The sequence below is a fragment of the Rutilus rutilus genome, assembly GCF_951802725.1.
Source record: "Rutilus rutilus genome assembly, chromosome: 21".
NCBI classification, from domain to species: Eukaryota; Metazoa; Chordata; class Actinopteri; order Cypriniformes; family Leuciscidae; genus Rutilus; species Rutilus rutilus.
In genome coordinates, this window is record NC_140226.1 from 5,830,516 (window position 1) to 5,854,218 (window position 23,703).

Consider the following 23,703-nt stretch of genomic DNA (forward strand, 5'->3'; position numbering starts at 1 on the left):
TTCTGCGAGACGAACATTTCTCCGCAAAACTCAGTTCACGCGCGTGCGAAATGCCCTTTTCCACGCTCAAAATGTGATCTTGCGCGTGCAGAATTGTGACCGAAATCTCACCCCATACTTTCCTACATATTTCAATAAGGTCCAAGTCTCCCTGTATGGGGGAGGGAGACTCACCTGTCGCACTGTTAGGCCTGGTTTTTCATATGACAGTCCTGTCTTTGTTCAATGTGTCTTTGGCTACATCTACATTAATCCGGATACATTTGAAACAGCGTTTTCGTTTAAAAACGCTCTCCGTCCACACTAGCGTTTTCAGGCGTTTTCGGACGTTTCAGTGTGGATGAGAAACTTTTGGAAAACGCCTGAAAGAGATGAGAAAGTGTAGAGCCTGCGGTAAGCAGAACTACTTTCAAAACACTTAGGCTCTGTCATGAGTGTAGGAACCCATTACCCAGTTACGCATTATTTCCACATCTGCACTATGCAGTTGACGATAACCGCAATTTACTAGAATTGTAATGAGACGCGTTTGTAAACCATGTTTTCCGCCAAATAAAAGCTTGATGCAGTTTCCGTCAAAATAAAAGATCATGTGTTTATCTCTTTCAAGTATAGAAATTAGTACAAAACTAATGGCGGCATGCCCCCGAACCCCCCTAGAAGGCCCAAGGCCACACAACACAGATTGACCAAAAATCCCGTGAGAAACACTGGTATTGCTATGCCAGTGCAGCTTATAGCTTGTTTTAGGATTCATCACTGTGGAGTCTAGTCCAATTGTATTAATAAATGACAGTTCTGTACTTATTTCATCTGTTAACTCTCACTCGTTCCTACTCACTCATTACGGGCTTTAAGAGTACTGGGTCTGCATTTACTTTTTACAGTGCCTTTCAACTCTCTCTGTTCGTGGGCATCTAAAATGAATCAATAACTCAAATTAAAGTCAAAGTCAAAATGTATTTCTAAAACACATTTAAAAGCAACAGATTTTCACTACAAGTGCTGTACAATAAAACATGGAGCATATAAAACACAAACAAAACAAAACATATTAAGTTTAACATATTGGTCAGTGCTAAGCATTCCTAATTTATCTGTGATATAAATAAGATGCTAAAATTGTTATTTATACAGTATGTACAGATTGTTCATATATACAGATTGGTCATAAATAAGGCACTATATTTAAAGATGACTTTGTCTTGACTTTTAAAACGAAGCAAATGTGGCTGTGATGACTTGATGACTTCTTTCTGTGGCGCGCTGTAGCGCAGCAAAATGAGAATAATTTAAAGGGGCTTTTTACAATAAAATCAGCAATACTATATTAACCCCGATCAAATACAAGTAGCCGACTACGCCACCTAGGTTGTTTTAATGGAACCCAGGACCCAAGTTAATCATTCACTGAGGGCTGGACAGTATTGACTCTCAACAGATAGATTGAATTACAAAAATACTTTATTAGACTATAAAATGATCTCAATATTAAAAACAGTTATCAAAAGGAATGCAGTCCTCAGCACAGTCTGGTATGATGTCCTTCTGGTGAATGAACAAATGTCCTGGGTTGGTCTCAGCATGTAGTTCTCCACAGATCCAGAGATTATAGTGTACTAGAAAGAAATAAGAAACAACTACCAGTATCTCCAGTCCAATGCAAGAAAAAGCTAACTACACTCCCACTGGTGCACGCAAATCCCCACACCATGTAATACACACTGCAACCCAAATAAATCACACCACAGCAAAAGGAAAACAAGAGCTATGGATAGTAAGTTATACTGGAAATTAGTTCTTAGTCTCTTATTATGGATTCTCTCTATTATGAATTGTCTCTATTCTGAATTAGATGCAAAATGATCAACACAATATTCATCAGACGATCTTCAACTGGGGTTGTACTCACAATATGACTGGGTAGCAGTTCCCACTACCCAGTCTAGTTAATTTCCAGCGTTGTGAAATCCTCCGTCGCCGTCTCACCAACCGCGGTCTCACTCGTCTCCGACCAGCACTCGTTGATTCGCTCCTCCAAACAGCAACCGCTGATACACTCGACTCTGTACACGCTGACCCACTCGTCTCCAACAGCCGCGCCTATGATTGCTCTGCGTCGCCGTCGTGCTCACCGCCCACTGTTGCCGTCTCCAAACGATCGCTGACTCACTCGTTCCCGCACAGCCGTAAAACGTTTGGTTTTCACTGTTCAGCGTTTCTTCTCAGACGCCAGCACCTGTTCAAAACACTCAACTCCCATCAATTCACTCCCATCACATTTCCAGTCTTCAGTCTCTCATGTTCTTGCTCAGACGTGGACAGGCTCTGAGTTTCTGTCAGGATGGTGTTGGACTTCAGGCTTCGGGTCAAGTCTCGAGCTCAGAGCTCTCAGCAAGAATGTTATTTCCTATCCAATACAAAGATGATATGAACAAGTCAACTCATGAATGATTTTTTAGAGCTAGAACAGAATTGAATTCTGCTTGGTTCACTGATTCTGTTATTCTCCTGTTTACTACAGTGAAGCCGCTTTAAAACAATCTGTATAGTATCAAGCGCTATATAAATGAAGGTGACTTGACTATATAACAAGAACATTACAATGAACACAAATTTGAAAATCTCCCTACAAATAATCCAGAATTTAAGACAACAGATAATATCCTACTCTGCTGTTACACTTCCTCACACCTGAAACTGATCGAGAGAATCTCCTGAACTTCTCCAATCTACTGTAGACCATCACTAATCCACTGATGTTGTAACATCTGCTCTAACGTCGGGCGTTTAGCTGGATCCCGGGCTAGACACTGGCTAATCAGATCCCTGCATTCTGTGCACATTTTAATAAGGAGAGAGCTGGTTAGTCATGACCATGTGACCTGGCATTTTTGAAAACAGCATCTAAAACATGATTAATGTACTGTAAAATGTTCCTTATCATTAGTTTAAAAGTGAAGTATGTCGTTTCTGCGACACTAGTGGCAGCGAGTGGAATAAATGACCAAATAAAGCATATTTTCAAAAAACCTTGCAAAGGCCCCTTCTTCCCTTCATCGCGTCTTCCCCGACTCAAACATCACAAGCGCAGCTCTTACTGGTTCATGTGAAGGCATGTTTCAGGTCCAACATATTAGTAATATTTGTAGCTGTGTTGCGTTTGTCTTTATGAAAATGTGCCTTTCTGCATCACAATGCTCTGTTCACTTTGACGTGTTCATGACCCGTTTAATCTTTGAAGGCATAAATGCAGTGAATTTTGGCTTTCACTTCTGTAACTAAAGCTGCATTTCTTTTCCCATGGCTCTCGCCCCAAACTCTCGCTATATATAAAACATCTTACATACTTCACCTTTAACTGTTTCTGTACAAAGCCTTTGCTTTATGTGTGTGTTTATCAGTGTTATCAATATTACTCACTTTTGGATAAGTTGGGTTTCAGAAATATAACTTTGGCTCGTTTGATTTCCGTTCTCTTGCAAAAAGGAGAACATCCATTCACCATCTTGTACAGCAACACTCCTAGAGACCAGACGTTTGCTGGGACGGCGTGGAATCGAGGTTCTGTCAAGACTTCAGGTGGGCAGTAATCCGCAACTCCTGTAAGAAAGACATTTGCACATTGTTGAGCTTTTGTTTTTAAAGCATCAAATAATTAGTAAGTCACTACATTCAGGTTTCCACACTCCAAGAATGCTCACCAATGTATATTTTGCTCTCGTAGCCATCGCTACTAAACAGCTGACCGCAGCCAAAGTCTATCAGCTTGAGCTGTACCGGGGATTTCTTCAACAGGAAGTTCTGCGCATGAATGTCATGATGGAAAACACCACGATGGATGCAGTGTTGCACTGCCAGCACAGCCTGTCTCATGATGACCCGTGCTGTTGGTTCAAACACTTGATGATTACGATTGATGAAGTCCAGCAAGCTCTCGCAGGGTTCGGGATACTCCATAACCAGAGTGAAATCTCTAGGATCTTCAAACCACTCGTACAGTCGTATGACGAAGGGGCTTATGGGTTCTCGCCTCATCATCAGAAGAAGCGCCACTTCTGTAACGAGAGGTTTGGGATTCCCAGGCTAGAGAGAAGTAGCAGACCGAAGGTTAGCTGGGTAAAAATCTGAAGAAAACATCATTTTGAAATGTACTTTTCTTTGATCTTTTTAGATCCGTTCAAAAGAGCCTTTTCAGCTCAAAGTTATTTGGTGCCTCTAGGCTTATTTGTTGATCACATTTACACCTGATGCTTCCTACGGGTGTATTAACTACAGTAATCTACACTTAAACAACTCAATACACATTCAGCTTTTGGCCAACTTACAATATTAAGATAACGATCGTTGTGAATCTTGCGCATCCGCTTGATGGCAACCTGCAAAAAAAAAAACACCCCAGTTTCAATAACAGTAACAGTATTCAAGCGCCTGACCTTGCACTAAGGATTAAACCAAGAGCAAAATGTTTGTACAATTAAGTAAGATTGACCTTTTTGCCATCAAATCTGCGTGTTCCCAGGTACACCTTGCCAAATCCTCCGGATCCAATCATCTTTCCCACGTTGTAGAGATACTCAAAGGACTCTGAAAAACAAACAGAAAAATATGAGACAATTATTAGCTTGCTAGATCCAGTGCTGGTCGAGAAAATAATATTATAATGGGGGAAATAATATTAATATTCTCTAAAAACAAGCCTCATACAAGATAATACTGTTCAAAATAATGTTGGAGAAATAATGATTGACCATTATTTGTCTTGACGCCGGAGTGATCTGGAGCGGGTGATGATGGTTCAGGATCTGCTGGAGGAACAAAAGCCTCCACAACATCCACAGCACTGCAGGAACAGCAGCAGAAGACACACTTCAACGCCTTCCAGAGCCGGACGAGACAACCAGGTACTTTCCTCTTCCTACGTTCTGGAGCTTTTTCTGAAATGAAGAAAAAACAATTGAAAACAACTATTAGACACATCTCTGACGTCAGATTAAGCAATGATATAATGACATAACTTACATTTTACTGTTAAATTCTTATCTGTAATGTTACAAATCTAAAGTAATGGGAATTTTTCACGCTATCCCCCTGACTTCTGCTTAATGCCTGCATAAATGTCCCAATATCATATTGCACAATATTAATAGTCATTTTATGTAACATAATTGTAATGTAATTCAAGAGCAATAAGTGGGGAAATATAATAATTTTCTGGATCGTATGCTGTCTGAGAAGCGGCTTTCTGTGCGTGTGTTTCTGGTGTGTGTCAGACAGCGCAAGTGCCATCGAGTTCATGCCTTATTGAGAGCGTTTTGCTAACATTCCCATTAAATTAAGGAAACATTATTTCTAAATGTTCCCTGAACGTTCAAAACGTCCAGTTTTTTCAACGTTTCAAAAATGTTCTATCTCGGCTAAAGGAACATTCTATGTTATAATTTTGCATTATGGGAACATTACTTTTGAATGTTCTCGGAATGTTCTGAAAATGTTAGATGATTGTCCAATTAAAATATATATATATATATATATATATATATATATATATATATATAAAAAAGGTTTCACTTTATTTTGATGGTCCCTTTAACACATTCTGTTGACTATAAGTAACATTGCACCTATGTCTACTAACTCTCATTAGAGTATTAGTATTTAGTATTCTAATTTAGTATTTAGTATTAGTATTCTAGAGTTAGAATAAGTTGACATGTAGTTGTAAAGTTACTTGTAGTCAGTAGAGTGTCTGTTGGAGGAGCATCACAATAAAGAGTTTGCAGATATTAAGCAGAGAGTCTACTAATGCTCTAATGAGAGTTAGTTGACATGTAGTTGTAAAGTTACTTATAGTCGACAGAATGTTCAAAAGGGACCATCAAAATAAAGTGTTACCAAAAAAATTAAATACAATAAAAATCAGAAAGAAAATTTCAGCGAAATTTTGCTGAGCAACAGTAAATGTGACCGGACATTAACATGTTAAAAACTTGACTCAGTTATGCAAAAAAATAAAAAAAAATAGCAAAATCTCTCTCTGTAGACTTTACACTGCCCAGCCTTATTTCAGGCTCACCTGTTGAGCTCTTGTTCACTGGAGAAGCCTCCACGGCACCCTGAGCAGTTCGGCCATCTGAAGTCTCTGTTGTCTCTACAGGAACTTGACCCGGCAGCGGAAACCCTTCGAGGCTGTCGGACCTGCAGAAACTCTGTTGGTTTGGGCTCTCCGATCCATCGCCACTCCACCTCCACTCGACGCTGTACGTGCCTCGGCTGCTCAGACTCAACGGCTCTCTACACCTCCTCTCCACATGGACCTCAGAGAGGAACGAACCTGAGGAGGACGTGATGCCCGGAGAAGAAGCTGTGGAAGCAGTTCTCCAGGATCCTGAGGATGGAACATTTCAGACATCAGAAACCGTTTTTGTTTTATATATTTTTTATAATATTAATAATCAATGTCAGTGGTCACATCAAATTGTTACTTTGGTTTCACTTTATTTTAGTCCCTTTAAGATATTCGGTTGTCTATAAGTAACATTGCACTTACATGTCTACTAACTCTCATTAGAGTATTAGTAAAGTTTTAGTAGACTGGTAGAGTTAGAATAAGTTGACATGTAATTGTAAAGTTACTTATAGTCAGTAGAGTGTCTGTTGGAGGAGCATCACAATAAAGAGTTTGCAGATATTAAGCAGAGAGTCTAACGTTACTAATGCTCTAATGAGAGTTAGTTGACATGTAGTTGCAAAGTTCCTTATAGTCGACAGAACGTTCAAAAGGGACCATCAAAGTGTTACCGTTACTTTAGTTGGTTCAACTTTCTATTTTCAATGACAAATCAGCCATTGAAAATAGAAATAGAAACTAAGCCATTACTTCTTTATTAAAAGCCTATTCTGACCTCTGCGAGAGTGTTCAGATGAAGTGGACGGACGTCCATCATCAGGGTTCTGCTTCGCCCTCGTCCAAACCTCCTGACCAGCCGTCTCAGAGAAAGCAGCTCTCCTGGATCTGGAGCGGTCTGATGATGGAATATTTCACACATCACATAATTAATAATAATCAATAATCAATGTCTGTGGTCAATTACAACTTTTTTACTTCAGTTACTCAAATTCAAAAGTTTATTTCACATGCAAGGAATCAAATAAATGTGATCAAATGGGTTCTTCACATTAATGTAGTCAGTCATTGTAACTTACAACATCATACCATAAACCATAAATGAAAAATTCAAGCACTCACCTCGTCTTTGACCCATCATTTGAGCCATCGACATCCTCCTGCAAACTTCAATAAAAACAATACAAAATACAACACAATACAATACAATACAAATCTCCTCAGAAATACTGCCCTAAAAATAAATAATAAAGCAAAAAATGAAATTAAATTATTCTCGGAAATGATATGCTTTCAAAAATATAACTGTATAAAAAGGATATATCGTCTGATGTCCTTCTAGAATAAAAGTCTTCTTTCAGAAATCCAGAAAACAGCTTCAAAGTCTCAAGATTTGCTCAGAAGATTCTCTGCAAAAAGTCTGTCAATTCGCCTCGTCTCTCATTCAACAGACTGCGATCGTTTCAAGTGTAAATATATACATGCAGATTGCAGAAATTCATAACGCGCGTTGCTATAGAAACTAAAATTCAAATCACATGTATACCCATGCACGCGCACATCGAATCTGATTTATTAAATAGTTACACATATTTAATGTTTACGTTTTCTTTAATATGAGATTCTTTGTTTCAGAACAGTTTTATTATTAATATCCGTGGAAAATGCGCATAAAAGGCACAAGGGAGAATAAATCGGACATCATCAATTAAATTTGCCCGTTTCCGCATAACCATCAAGGCCAATCAGCTTTCAGTATCACTAATGCGTCATCAAACCGGTGATGAAATCCAAATTATTGTTGAATTCTCTGTTAAAATTGATCCATTAATACTATCACTTTCTCTTCTATTCTATATCTATTTATAAAAACTAAAATAAAAAAGTACATGTAGCCTACTGCGTTAGATTAAACCGGCAAGGGTCATAGCACTTGCATATTGTCCTATTGTTAGTTTAACTGCTTCTATTGTTCTCATTTGTAAGTCGCTCTGGATAAAAGCGTCTGCTAAATGAATAAATGAAAGACACAATGTTTGAAGAGACAATCATGTGTTTTGGGACTGTGTGAATTGCAAAGTGTTTTGGGTTGACTTTTCAAACTTAGTTAAAAGGTCTTCAAACTCCTGTATAAGCCACACACACACACACACACACACAGGTTTTTGGTGACTCCCTGATGTTAGACCCTTCTCAGTTTAAAGTTGTAATTAATTCACTACTTTTTTGCCAAATTTTATATTCATAAATGTACATTTTCAGAGAAAATCCTTCTTTTTTATGTTTAAGAAAGAGTTTGAGGACATCTTAAAACTGTAAGACTGTCATGGTGTAAAACATTTAAGCTGATTTAATATTCTTTGTGGTTTAGTCTTGTAACCATCGTTATTGTCTATAATTGTTTGTTACTGTTTTGTCTTGTTTTTGTATTTGTTATTGTTGCATAATAATTAATCTATAGTAATAATACAAAAATAAATCCAAATTAATAAAGGATCCCAAAACAAGACCAAACGAAAAAGCCCATTTACGATTTTTTAAACGTTTATTAAAAATATACATGCAACATTTCAAGAGATACAAATGTTTCACATATAATGCTTTAAAGAATTCCACTGCATCATAAAACATTAATAAAATTTTTTAACATCAGGCATTGTTTATGATGAACGTTGAGGATAACATTCATATCAAAGATATTAAAGAAAAATAACTTTTATTTAGCAAGGACGCATTACATTGATCAAAAGATTCTATTTCAAATAAATGCTGTTCTTCTGATATTTCTATTCATCAAAGAATCCTGACAAAAATGTATCAGGGTATCATAAAAAAAAAAATTAAGCATGCATGCAAAAAATGGTTTTCAACATTGATATAAAAATAAGAACCATAATTGAGCACCAATAATGATTGATAATAGAGCACAGAATCAGCATGTTGTATGATTTCTGAAGGATCATGTGACACTGAAGACTGGAGTAATGATGCTGAAAATTCAGCTTTGATAACAGGAATAAATGACATTTTAAATAATATTAAAACAGAAAACAGCTATTTTTAAGTGTAAGAATATTTCACAGTAAAAAAGCCAACTTACTGACAGTTCTCCAAATAAACATAAAACAGTAAAATGAACTGAGATATTTTTATTGGAAGTGTTCATGCATCATACTAAGTTGATTCAACAAATTCATTACTTAAATGATGAAAACGTACCATATTTTGTTCAAACTAAATCGTTTTAGTTTTCATTGAAGTTCGCGTTTTTTGTTAGCGCGTGCGCAGTTTGAACCCTGAACGCATGCGCAGTTTGAGACTTCAGCTCCTCGGCGGTCACGTGTCTGTCTGCTGCTGGTCAGAAGGTCTGCCTTCAATTCAGCGTTTCTGTAGAATCACTGGTATGTATTAATCATTTTTTATAATCGACTGTATGTTATTTGTCATATATTATGTATATTGTGCTCTTCCCAAACTGATGGCCTGATCTAATTCACCAGTGCTGCCGATTTCGCACACTTTTGGGTGCTTTTGCCAATGCTGTTGTTAACTAGCGGTGTCCTGCCTTTTCAATCCAGCGTTTCTAAAGAGTCACTGGTATGTATTAACGACACACTGACGGGAATATTGTTCTTTGTGTTGTTCACTGTATCGCTTGTTTATACAAGGGGTTTGTTCCCGCCGGCGCTCTCTGGAAAACTACATTATCCATCACTGCCTAGAACTACAGCAAACTACGGCAACTCAAATAGCTCAAAATACACAACACAATGTTATGTTTTAAAAATATTTTTTTTTTTTATTGTGAATAATTTTTATTTTATTTTAAATTCATTCATTAATGATTAAAGTAATAATTGATGTGCTATATTAGACATTTTTGAAGTAGAAATCCGTTTTGAAAGTTCAAAACGCTGTTAATTAAAATAACTAGGTTAGCTGAAAGAAATATTGTTTAAAAAAAGGTTCAAAGACTTGACTTGGACTTGGCCTTTAGGGACTTGTGAACATGTCTGGTATTTATCATTTTTATAATCAACCGTATGTTTTGTCATATCAAATGAGATGTTTGCTCATTATGTATTTACAGTAGTTGAGGAGTTCAGAGAGAGATGGCCTGCCACCTGCACTTTTTCTAAAGGATGAGGTAAACCATTTAATAGCAACTGTCAATATTAATAATTAGTCTAATTATTATTTCTAAATATTTAGAACATTTTAGTAATACTAATAGTAGTAAAACTTTGTGGTGATTCCAATTGACTTTTTTTTTTTTTTTACAGATCTCCATGGAGTTTTGGTGTATCTGTAACGGCGACGACCTGTGGAAGTTCCACATATCCCTTGAAAAGTACACAATACCTCTCCTAAAACTCTACAGGAAGAATGAATGCGTTTAGAGAAGAAATTAGGACTCTTTGGTCAAGCTGGATGAACAGGTACTCTTTTAAGATGTTTGTCCTTTGATATATTCAAAACACTGCAGTAGTGCTGCACGATTAATCGTATCGATTTATATAGATTTTTTAATATTTTTAAAGGACATTATTAACTGGTATTTTTTTTTGTAATCAAACAGTTTTCGGAACGTTAATGTTACAGAAGGAACGCATGGACAGAAACGTTAAAAATATGTCTAAAAATGTTAAAATATTTTTCGGTCTTAAGCCCTGATTCAAATATTTACCTCATTGCCTTGCCTTAAATAAGACATTTCTCCTAAACCATAGGTTCTCAAAGTGCGGCCGCGATAACATCTGATAACATCTGTAAAACTGTTAAAACTGGACATTGCTTTGAAAGAATGAATCTCCATTTAGTGGTGTTTAGCGGCATCTATAAGCATAAGCGGTAATTACAGGTGTGTAATTTTTTTACAGGTGTGCAGCCACACGGCAAAATCAACACATCATACACGAAACGATTTGACTCCCGAGCATTCCCAGGTCAGACGGGAAATCTCGCAAAATCTCTCGAGATCAAACGTGACTTCAGAGTAAACAATCATGTCGGACGAAGAGAATGCAGTGGCGATAGTTTGTAGTTTGTTTTTAACCGAAAAAAAAACGTTATCAGTTGGTCCTCCATCTCCGACGTCCACCGGACTTTCTGGTGTGCCATGCCGCCGGCTGTTTTGATTTTGTTTCCCGGTGCTTCCTCGCCGCCTCGTCACCTCGCTTTCTGATTGGCTACACGCCACAGTCTACAGGCTGCGTGCTCGTTTGTCCCCGGGGGACACCACACACGAGGAGAAATCGGGCCAAAAAAATCCAACATGTTGCATATCCCCGATTTGAGATCGGAACGGTCCCGACGTCCTTCCGAGCAGACGAGAGCAGTCTTAACACACCACACACGGCAGGAATATCTGATCAGATTATTTTACGATAATCGGAGCATCCTTAAGATTGTCGGAAGGGGTGAATCGGGGCTAAAATCGGCCTAATTATCCTGCCGTGTGAACCAGGCTGTAGATTGAAACAAAAGGTGTGCATGTAAACAATGAATGGCGACTGGCCGACTGCAGAAAGCAAAAGCCGAATCCCGGACATTTTGGACGATCTCGACGGCCGGACATGTCCGGGAAAAAGAGGATGGTAACCCCTACTACTCAGCTTTCTCCACAGAACAGGAGCCTGCTAGCTTTGCTTCCAAAAAAAGATGGCTGACACTGTGTGTACATTCTGAGAGTGAGATCCCACCCTCTATGGGCGGGTTGAAAACATGCGGGACAGCTCCTACTACTGGCTGTAGTCTTTAACCTCTGGCCAAAAAATCCTCAGATGACGCAAAATGACGATTTTTGCGTCATCGGACGATTTTTTCCAGACAAAAAAATACATAAATCTCTCGTCTCAGGGGGATATGAGGGTGGAAAGCACGGTAATTCGAAAATACTACAGGTTTTCTACTAATACAAAGCTTAATGCTAAATCCTGAAGTATCCCTTTAATATTTTTTTGAGTAATTACATGGTAGGTAAAGACACTTAATAAGAAAAAAAAAAAAGATAACACTTTATTTTGATAATCTACTTTAAACATTCTACTAACTACAAGTCACTATGTTAACTAGCTGTCATTAGAGTATTAGTTGACGGTCTGTTTAATATCTGCTAACTCTTTATTTTGATGCTCCCCAACAGACATTCTAAGGACTATAAGTTACTTTGCAATTACGTCAACTTATTTTACTAACCCTAACCTAACAGTTTACTAACAATCTACTACAATCTACTAATGCTCCAATTAGGGTTAGTTGACATGTAGTTGCAAATAAATTAGTTATTGACGTAGTTGCAAATGAATGAGTGTCGTTGACATGTAGTTGCAAAGTTACTTATAGTTTGTGCAATGTCTAAAGTGGACTATTTAGAAAATAGTCAAAAAGCAAAAATACAGATGTGATGTCAGAAGATAAGCATTCATAAAGCTTAACAGATAAGAAAAAGAAATGCTTTGACAGATCCAATATGCACAATTACTGTATGGCAATACAGTGAGAAAAATAAGTATTTGAACACCCTGCTATTTTGCAAGTTCTCCCACTTGGAAATCATGGAGGGGTCTGAAATTGTCATCGTAGGTGCATGTCCACTGTGAGAGACATAATCGGAAAAAAAAAAAATCCAGAAATCACAATATATGATTTTTTAACTATTTATTTGTATGATACAGCTGCAAATAAGTATTTGAACACCTGAGAAAATCAATGTTAATATTTGGTACAGTAGCCTTTGTTTGCAATTACAGAGGTCAAACGTTTCCTGTAGTTTTTCACCAGGTTTGCACACACTGCAGGAGGGATTTTGGCCCACTCCTCCACACAGATCTTCTCTAGATCAGTCAGGTTTCTGGGCTGTCGCTGAGAAACACGGAGTTTGAGCTCCCTCCAAAGATTCTCTATTGGGTTTAGGTCTGGAGACTGGCTAGGCCACGCCAGAACCTTGATATGCTTCTTACAGAGCCACTCCTTGGTTATCCTGGCTGTGTGCTTCGGGTCATTGTCATGTTGGAAGACCCAGCCTCGACCCATCTTCAATGCTCTAACTGAGGGAAGGAGGTTGTTCCCCAAAATCTCGCAATACATGGCCCCGGTCATCCTCTCCTTAATACAGTGCATTCGCCATGTCCCATGTGCAGAAAAACACCCCCAAAGCATGATGCTACCACCCCCATGCTTCACAGTAGGGATGGTGTTCTTGGGATGGTACTCATCATTCTTCTTCCTCCAAACACGTTTAGTGGAATTATGACCAAAAAGTTCTATTTTGGTCTCATCTGACCACATGACTTTCTCCCATGACTCCTCTGGATCATCCAAATGGTCATTGGCAAAGTTAAGACGGGCCTTGACATGTGCTGGTTTAAGCAGGGGAACCTTCCGTGCCATGCATGATTTCAAACCATGACGTCTTAGTGTATTACCAACAGTAACCTTGGAAACGGTGGTCCCAGCTCTTTTCAGGTCATTGACCAGCTCCTCCCGTGTAGTTCTGGGCTGATTTCTCACCTTTCTTAGGATCATTGAGACCCCACGAGGTGAGATCTTGCATGGAGGCCCAGTCCGAGGGAGATTGACAGTCATGTTTAGCTTCTTCCATTTTCTAATGATTGCTCCAACAGTGGACCTTTTTTCACCAAGCTGCTTGGCAATTTCCCTGTAGCCCTTTCCAGCCTTGTGGAGGTGTACAATTTTGTCTCTAGTGTCTTTGGACAGCTCTTTGGTCTTGGCCATGTTAGTAGTTGGATTCTTACTGATTGTATGGGGTGGACAGGTGTCTTTATGCAGCTAACGACCTCAAACAGGTGCATCTAATTTAGGATAATAAATGGAGTGGAGGTGGACATTTTAGGGCGCTTTCACACTAGCACTTTTGGTGCGCACCCGGGTTCGAATGACGTCAGAGTTCGGTTCGTTTGGATGATGTGAACGCTGTCTTCCGAACTCGGGTGCGCACCCGCGAACCGTACTCGAGTCCGCTTAAAAAGGTGGTCTGGGGTACGGTTCATGTGAACGCGGGTACGGTTCGCTGCTGATATGAACGCAATCGAACCAAACCGCGGCAGTGAACCGCTATTGTTGACGTATAATGTGTCTTCGGCGGACAGCCCGCTTTCTTTGAAACGTTTTCAGAATTTTTGCGGCAGACAGACGCAAGTGTGTTTCTGTATGTCTATGTTGAAAACAAAACCAAAGGTTATAAAAAAGAAGAAAAAATGTCAACCGAGCAAGTCTATCCATTTGGGCGCCTTTTCATTTGCGGTTACCTAGCAACACCATTACGCCAGCTGCAGCCTGATGACGCAAGTGTACCGCGGTTCGGATAGAAATAATATAATGTGAACACAGTCCATCGGGGGCAGGGGGAGGGGGGAGCAATCGAACTCGGGTTCGGAACAGGCAATTGAACCAAGTGTGAAAGCGCCCTTAAAGGCAGACTAACAGGTCTTTGAGGGTCAGAATTCTAGCTGATAGGCAGGTGTTCAAATACTTATTTACAGCTGTATCATACAAATAAATAGTTAAAAAATCATATATTGTGATTTCTGGATTATTTTTTTTTAGATTATGTCTGTCACAGTGGACATGCACCTACGATGACAATTTCAGACCCCTCCATGATTTCCAAGTGGGAGAACTTGCAAAATAGCAGGGTCTGTCCAAATACTTATTTTCCTCACTGTATATGGTTTGACTTTATTGGGTATGCAGAAAAAAAAAAGAAGGATGTTTACATGTTTAATGCTGTAAGAATATATTTTTTGATTCTATAAACCAAAATCATATAAGAACAGATTAAGAAAAATTGTTAAGGTTTCGAGGCACCAGAATTTTTGGTGTATTTTATTAATTGACTTAGTAGACTTTGTTTTATGCTAAGCTAAATGCTTGTTTCTTACCTTATGGAAAACATTACAAATGACGTTGTACAGCATGGATTTTGTAATCTGTAGTATAAAATTAAGTCTCTCAACACAACGTGTTTGATACTATACAGGCCATGTGGAAACAGTTGAAACACAATTGTGTAAAGCTACAAGAAATATTGCTCACATTAGTACAGCCTTTCCCTCAGGGAGAAATGTTTGCGTGCCAAAACAACATCACTCAAACTTTTCATTGCGCAGCTGAGTGAGGTAATGCAAAGTAACGCACGAAAAAGTTAAGAAATCAAGTACTGTAGGATGTAAAGAAAGCATGAAAAATCACGAACCAATACCAAAAATAGGACTTGACATGACCTGACAAAAGCCCTATTCAGATGGTAATTGTTTCTCATGTGGTCGTCTGTAAAAATAAATTTGCTTGGCACCTCAGTGATAAAACTCATGCATTCAGATGGCGATTTATTTACAGTGAAGGAGCAAGTTTTGTGATCCCACGAACCCGGAAACGCGCTGCTCACGTGGTCAGTTTGCATGATAAAATGTCATATGTTAGGAATAGTAAGAATAAATTAATATTTAATATTAATAATCGGTTAAAAATAGGAAGATAGATATGCTGTTATAGGCCTAATTGAAATATAATTTTATAATTGATATAATTCTTTCTCATAATGATGTCATTTTAAAAATGTGGGAATTAGCGGAAATAAGTACGCCTCTTTTTTACATGAGGTAAACATCAAGCTTAGCAAATGGCTTTCAAGCCAGCCAATCAGAATTTAGCAGTCTCATCTCTGATTGGCTGGAATTATGGCATATTGTAACGCTGGGTTGTGTTGAGCAAGCGAACCGTCTGCGCTTAGAGAGCGCTCACGGCTGGTATGAAAGGAGCAAGAAAGTGAAACTTTGCACACGCGAAAGAGAACGTCCGCGCACATCCAAATACTTCTGCGAGACGAACATTTCTCCGCAAAACTCAGTTCACGCGCGTGCGAAATGCCCTTTTCCACGCTCAAAATGTGATCTTGCGCGCGCAGAATTGTGACCGAAATCTCACCCCATACTTTCCTACATATTTCAATAAGGTCCAAGTCTCCCTGTATGGGGGAGGGAGACTCACCTGTCGCACTGTTAGGCCTGGTTTTTCATATGACAGTCCTGTCTTTGTTCAATGTGTCTTTGGCTACATCTACATTAATCCGGATACATTTGAAAACAGCGTTTTCGTTTAAAAACGCTCTCCGTCCACACTAGCGTTTTCAGGCGTTTTCGGACGTTTCAGTGTGGATGAGAAACTTTTGAAAAACGCCTGAAAGAGATGAGAAAGTGTAGAGCCTGCGGTAAGCAGAACTACTTTCAAAACACTTAGGCTCTGTCATGAGTGTAGGAACCCATTACCCAGTTACGCATTATTTCCACATCTGCACTATGCAGTTGACGATAACCGCAATTTACTAGAATTGTAATGAGACGCGTTTGTAAACCATGTTTTCCGCCAAATAAAAGCTTGATGCAGTTTCCGTCAAAATAAAAGATCATGTGTTTATCTCTTTCAAGTATAGAAATTAGTACAAAACTAATGGCGGCATGCCCCCGAACCCCCCTAGAAGGCCCAAGGCCACACAACACAGATTGACCAAAAATCCCGTGAGAAACACTGGTATTGCTATGCCAGTGCAGCTTATAGCTTGTTTTAGGATTCATCACTGTGGAGTCTAGTCCAATTGTATTAATAAATGACAGTTCTGTACTTATTTCATCTGTTAACTCTCACTCGTTCCTACTCACTCATTACGGGCTTTAAGAGTACTGGGTCTGCATTTACTTTTTACAGTGCCTTTCAACTCTCTCTGTTCGTGGGCATCTAAAATGAATCAATAACACAAATTAAAGTCAAAGTCAAGTCAAAATGTATTTCTAAAACACATTTAAAAGCAACAGATTTTCACTACAAGTGCTGTACAATAAAACATGGAGCATATAAAACACAAACAAAACAAAACATATTAAGTTTAACATATTGGTCAGTGCTAAGCATTCCTAATTTATCTGTGATATAAATAAGATGCTAAAATTGTTATTTATACAGTATGTACAGATTGTTGATATATACAGATTGGTCATAAATAAGGCACTATATTTAAAGATGACTTTGTCTTGACTTTTAAAACGAAGCAAATGTGGCTGTGATGACTTGATGACTTCTTTCTGTGGCGCGCTGTAGCGCAGCAAAATGAGAATAATTTAAAGGGGCTTTTTACAATAAAATCAGCAATACTATATTAACCCCGATCAAATACAAGTAGCCGACTACGCCACCTAGGTTGTTTTAATGGAACCCAGGACCCAAGTTAATCATTCACTGAGGGCTGGACAGTATTGACTCTCAACAGATAGATTGAATTACAAAAATACTTTATTAGACTATAAAATGATCTCAATATTAAAAACAGTTATCAAAAGGAATGCAGTCCTCAGCACAGTCTGGTATGATGTCCTTCTGGTGAATGAACAAATGTCCTGGGTTGGTCTCAGCATGTAGTTCTCCACAGATCCAGAGATTATAGTGTACTAGAAAGAAATAAGAAACAACTACCAGTATCTCCAGTCCAATGCAAGAAAAAGCTAACTACACTCCCACTGGTGCACGCAAATCCCCACACCATGTAATACACACTGCAACCCAAATAAATCACACCACAGCAAAAGGAAAACAAGAGCTATGGATAGTAAGTTATACTGGAAATTAGTTCTTAGTCTCTTATTATGGATTCTCTCTATTATGAATTGTCTCTATTCTGAATTAGATGCAAAATGATCAACACAATATTCATCAGACGATCTTCAACTGGGGTTGTACTCACAATATGACTGGGTAGCAGTTCCCACTACCCAGTCTAGTTAATTTCCAGCGTTGTGAAATCCTCCGTCGCCGTCTCACCAACCGCGGTCTCACTCGTCTCCGACCAGCACTCGTTGATTCGCTCCTCCAAACAGCAACCGCTGATACACTCGACTCTGTACACGCTGACCCACTCGTCTCCAACAGCCGCGCCTATGATTGCTCTGCGTCGCCGTCGTGCTCACCGCCCACTGTTGCCGTCTCCAAACGATCGCTGACTCACTTGTTCCCGCACAGCCGTAAAACGTTTGGTTTTCACTGTTCAGCGATTCTTCTCAGACGCCAGCACCTGTTCAAAACACTCAACTCCCATCAATTCACTCCCATCACATTTCCAGTCTTCAGTCTCTCATGTTCTTGCTCAGATGTGGACAGGCTCTGAGTTTCTGTCAGGATGGTGTTGGACTTCAGGCTTCGGGTCAAGTCTCGAGCTCAGAGCTCTCAGCAAGAATGTTATTTCCTATCCAATACAAAGATGATATGAACAAGTCAACTCATGAATGATTTTTTAGCGCTAGAACAGAATTGAATTCTGCTTGGTTCACTGATTCTGTTATTCTCCTGTTTACTACAGTGAAGCCGCTTTAAAACAATCTGTATAGTATCAAGCGCTATATAAATGAAGGTGACTTGACTATATAACAAGAACATTACAATGAACACAAATTTGAAAATCTCACTACAAATAATCCAGAATTTAAGACAACAGATAATATCCTACTCTGCTGTTACACTTCCTCACACCTGAAACTGATCGAGAGAATCTCCTGAACTTCTCCAATCTACTGTAGACCATCACTAATCCACTGATGTTGTAACATCTGCTCTAACGTCGGGCGTTTAGCTGGATCCCGGGCTAGACACTGGCTAATCAGATCCCTGCATTCTGTGCACATTTTAATAAGGAGAGAGCTGGTTAGTCATGACCATGTGACCTGGCATTTTTGAAAACAGCATCTAAAACATGATTAATGTACTGTAAAATGTTCCTTATCATTAGTTTAAAAGTGAAGTATGTCGTTTCTGCGACACTAGTGGCAGCGAGTGGAATAAATGACCAAATAAAGCATATTTTCAAAAAACCTTGCAAAGGCCCCTTCTTCCCTTCATCGCGTCTTCCCCGACTCAAACATCACAAGCGCAGCTCTTACTGGTTCATGTGAAGGCATGTTTCAGGTCCAACATATTAGTAATATTTGTAGCTGTGTTGCGTTTGTCTTTATGAAAATGTGCCTTTCTGCATCACAATGCTCTGTTCACTTTGACGTGTTCATGACCCGTTTAATCTTTGAAGGCATAAATGCAGTGAATTTTGGCTTTCACTTCTGTAACTAAAGCTGCATTTCTTTTCCCATGGCTCTCGCCCCAAACTCTCGCTATATATAAAACATCTTACATACTTCACCTTTAACTGTTTCTGTACAAAGCCTTTGCTTTATGTGTGTGTTTATCAGTGTTATCAATATTACTCACTTTTGGATAAGTTGGGTTTCAGAAATATAACTTTGGCTCGTTTGATTTCCGTTCTCTTGCAAAAAGGAGAACATCCGTTCACCATCTTGTACAGCAACACTCCTAGAGACCAGACGTTTGCTGGGACGGCGTGGAATCGAGGTTCTGTCAAGACTTCAGGTGGGCAGTAATCCGCAACTCCTGTAAGAAAGACATTTGCACATTGTTGAGCTTTTGTTTTTAAAGCATCAAATAATTAGTAAGTCACTACATTCAGGTTTCCACACTCCAAGAATGCTCACCAATGTATATTTTGCTCTCGTAGCCATCGCTACTAAACAGCTGACCGCAGCCAAAGTCTATCAGCTTGAGCTGTACCGGGGATTTCTTCAACAGGAAGTTCTGCGCATGAATGTCATGATGGAAAACACCACGATGGATGCAGTGTTGCACTGCCAGCACAGCCTGTCTCATGATGACCCGTGCTGTTGATTCAAACACTTGATGATTACGATTGATGAAGTCCAGCAAGCTCTCGCAGGGTTCGGGATACTCCATAACCAGAGTGAAATCTCTAGGATCTTCAAACCACTCGTACAGTCGTATGACGAAGGGGCTTATGGGTTCTCGCCTCATCATCAGAAGAAGCGCCACTTCTGTAACGAGAGGTTTGGGATTCCCAGGCTAGAGAGAAGTAGCAGACCGAAGGTTAGCTGGGTAAAAATCTGAAGAAAACATCATTTTGAAATGTACTTTTCTTTGATCTTTTTAGATCCGTTCAAAAGAGCCTTTTCAGCTCAAAGTTATTTGGTGCCTCTAGGCTTATTTGTTGATCACATTTACACCTGATGCTTCCTACGGGTGTATTAACTACAGTAATCTACACTTAAACAACTCAATACACATTCAGCTTTTGGCCAACTTACAATATTAAGATAACGATCGTTGTGAATCTTGCGCATCCGCTTGATGGCAACCTGCAAAAAAAAAAACACCCCAGTTTCAATAACAGTAACAGTATTCAAGCGCCTGACCTTGCACTAAGGATTAAACCATCTGTACATTGTTTTAAATGTGTTTTGCAAGAGCAAAATGTTTGTACAATTAAGTAAGATTGACCTTTTTGCCGTCAAATCTGCGTGTTCCCAGGTACACCTTGCCAAATCCTCCGGATCCAATCATCTTTCCCACGTTGTAGAGAGACTCAAAGGACTCTGAAAAACAAACAGAAAAATATGAGACAATTATTAGCTTGCTAGATCCAGTGCTGGTCGAGAAAATAATATTATAATGGGGGAAATAATATTAATATTCTCTAAAAACAAGCCTCATACAAGATAATACTGTTCAAAATAATGTTGGAGAAATAATGATTGACCATTATTTGTCTTGACGCCGGAGTGATCTGGAGCGGGTGATGATGGTTCAGGATCTGCTGGAGGAACAAAAGCCTCCACAACATCCACAGCACTGCAGGAACAGCAGCAGAAGACACACTTCAACGCCTTCCAGAGCCGGACGAGACAACCAGGTACTTTCCTCTTCCTACGTTCTGGAGCTTTTTCTGAAATGAAGAAAAAACAATTGAAAACAACTATTAGACACATCTCTGACGTCAGATTAAGCAATGATATAATGACATAACTTACATTTTACTGTTAAATTCTTATCTGTAATGTTACAAATCTAAAGTAATGGGAATTTTTCACGCTATCCCCCTGACTTCTGCTTAATGCCTGCATAAATGTCCCAATATCATATTGCACAATATTAATAGTCATTTTATGTAACATAATTGTAATGTAATTCAAGAGCAATAAGTGGGGAAATATAATAATTTTCTGGATCGTATGCTGTCTGAGAAGCGGCTTTCTGTGCGTGTGTTTCTGGTGTGTGTCAGACAGCGCAAGTGCCATCGAGTTCATGCCTTATTGAGAGCGTTTTGCTAACATTCCCATTAAATTAAGGAAACATTATTTCTAAATGTTCCCTGAACGTTCAAAACGTCCAGTTTTTTCAACGTTTCAAAAATGTTCTATCTCGGCTAAAGGAACATTCTATGTTATAATTTTGCATTATGGGAACGTTACTTTTGAATGTTCTCGGAATGTTCTGAAAATGTTAGATGATTGTCCATAAAATATATATATATATATATATATATATATATATATATATATATATATATATATATATATAAAAAAGGTTTCACTTTATTTTGATGGTCCCTTTAACACATTCTGTTGACTATAAGTAACATTGCACCTATGTCTACTAACTCTCATTAGAGTATTAGTAGAGTATTAGTATTTAGTATTCTAATTTAGTATTTAGTATTAGTATTCTAGAGTTAGAATAAGTTGACATGTAGTTGTAAAGTTACTTGTAGTCAGTAGAGTGTCTGTTGGAGGAGCATCACAATAAAGAGTTTGCAGATATTAAGCAGAGAGTCTACTAATGCTCTAATGAGAGTTAGTTGACATGTAGTTGTAAAGTTACTTATAGTCGACAGAATGTTCAAAAGGGACCATCAAAATAAAGTGTTACCAAAAAAATTAAATACAATAAAAATCAGAAAGAAAATTTCAGTGAAATTTTGCTGAGCAACAGTAAATGTGACCGGACATTAACATGTTAAAAACTTGACTCAGTTATGCAAAAAAAAAAAAAAAAAAAAGCAAAATCTCTCTCTGTAGACTTTACACTGCCCAGCCTTATTTCAGGCTCACCTGTTGAGCTCTTGTTCACTGGAGAAGCCTCCACGGCACCCTGAGCAGTTCGGCCATCTGAAGTCTCTGTTGTCTCTACAGGAACTTGACCCGGCAGCGGAAACCCTTCAAGGCTGTCGGACCTGCAGAAACTCTGTTGGTTTGGGCTCTCCGATCCATCGCCACTCCACCTCCACTCGACGCTGTACGTGCCTCGGCTGCTCAGACTCAACGGCTCTCTACACCTCCTCTCCACATGGACCTCAGAGAGGAACGAACCTGAGGAGGACGTGATGCCCGGAGAAGAAGCTGTGGAAGCAGTTCTCCAGGATCCTGAGGATGGAACATTTCAGACATCAGAAACCGTTTTTGTTTTATATATTTTTTATAATATTAATAATCAATGTCAGTGGTCACATCAAATTGTTACTTTGGTTTCACTTTATTTTAGTCCCTTTAAGATATTCGGTTGTCTATAAGTAACATTGCACTTACATGTCTACTAACTCTCATTAGAGTATTAGTAAAGTTTTAGTAGACTGGTAGAGTTAGAATAAGTTGACATGTAATTGTAAAGTTACTTATAGTCAGTAGAGTGTCTGTTGGAGGAGCATCACAATAAAGAGTTTGCAGATATTAAGCAGAGAGTCTAACGTTACTAATGCTCTAATGAGAGTTAGTTGACATGTAGTTGCAAAGTTCCTTATAGTCGACAGAACGTTCAAAAGGGACCATCAAAGTGTTACCGTTACTTTAGTTGGTTCAACTTTCTATTTTCAATGACAAATCAGCCATTGAAAATAGAAATAGAAACTAAGCCATTACTTCTTTATTAAAAGCCTATTCTGACCTTTGCGAGAGTGTTCAGATGAAGTGGACGGACGTCCATCATCAGGGTTCTGCTTCGCCCTCGTCCAAACCTCCTGACCAGCCGTCTCAGAGAAAGCAGCTCTCCTGGATCTCGAGCGGTCTGATGATGGAATATTTCACACATCACATAATTAATAATAATCAATAATCAATGTCTGTGGTCAATTACAACTTTTTTACTTCAGTTACTCAAATTCAAAAGTTTATTTCACATGCAAGGAATCAAATAAATGTGATCAAATGGGTTCTTCACATTAATGTAGTCAGTCATTGTAACTTAGAACATCATACCATAAACCATAAATGAAAAATTCAAGCACTCACCTCGTCTTTGACCCATCATTTGAGCCATCGACATCCTCCTGCAAACTTCAATAAAAACAATACAAAATACAATACAATAAAATACAAATCTCCTCAGAAATACTGCCCTAAAAATAAATAATAAAGCAAAAAATGAAATTAAATTATTCTCGGAAATGATATGCTTTCAAAAATATAACTCTATAAAAAGGATATATCGTCTGATGTCCTTCTAGAATAAAAGTCTTCTTTCAGAAATCCAGAAAACAGCTTCAAAGTCTCAAGATTTGCTCAGAAAATTCTCTGCAAAAAGTCTGTCAATTCGCCTCGTCTCTCATTCAACAGACTGCGATCGTTTCAAGTGTAAATATATACATGCAGATTGCAGAAATTCATAACGCGCGTTGCTATAGAAACTAAAATTCAAATCACATGTATACGCATGCACGC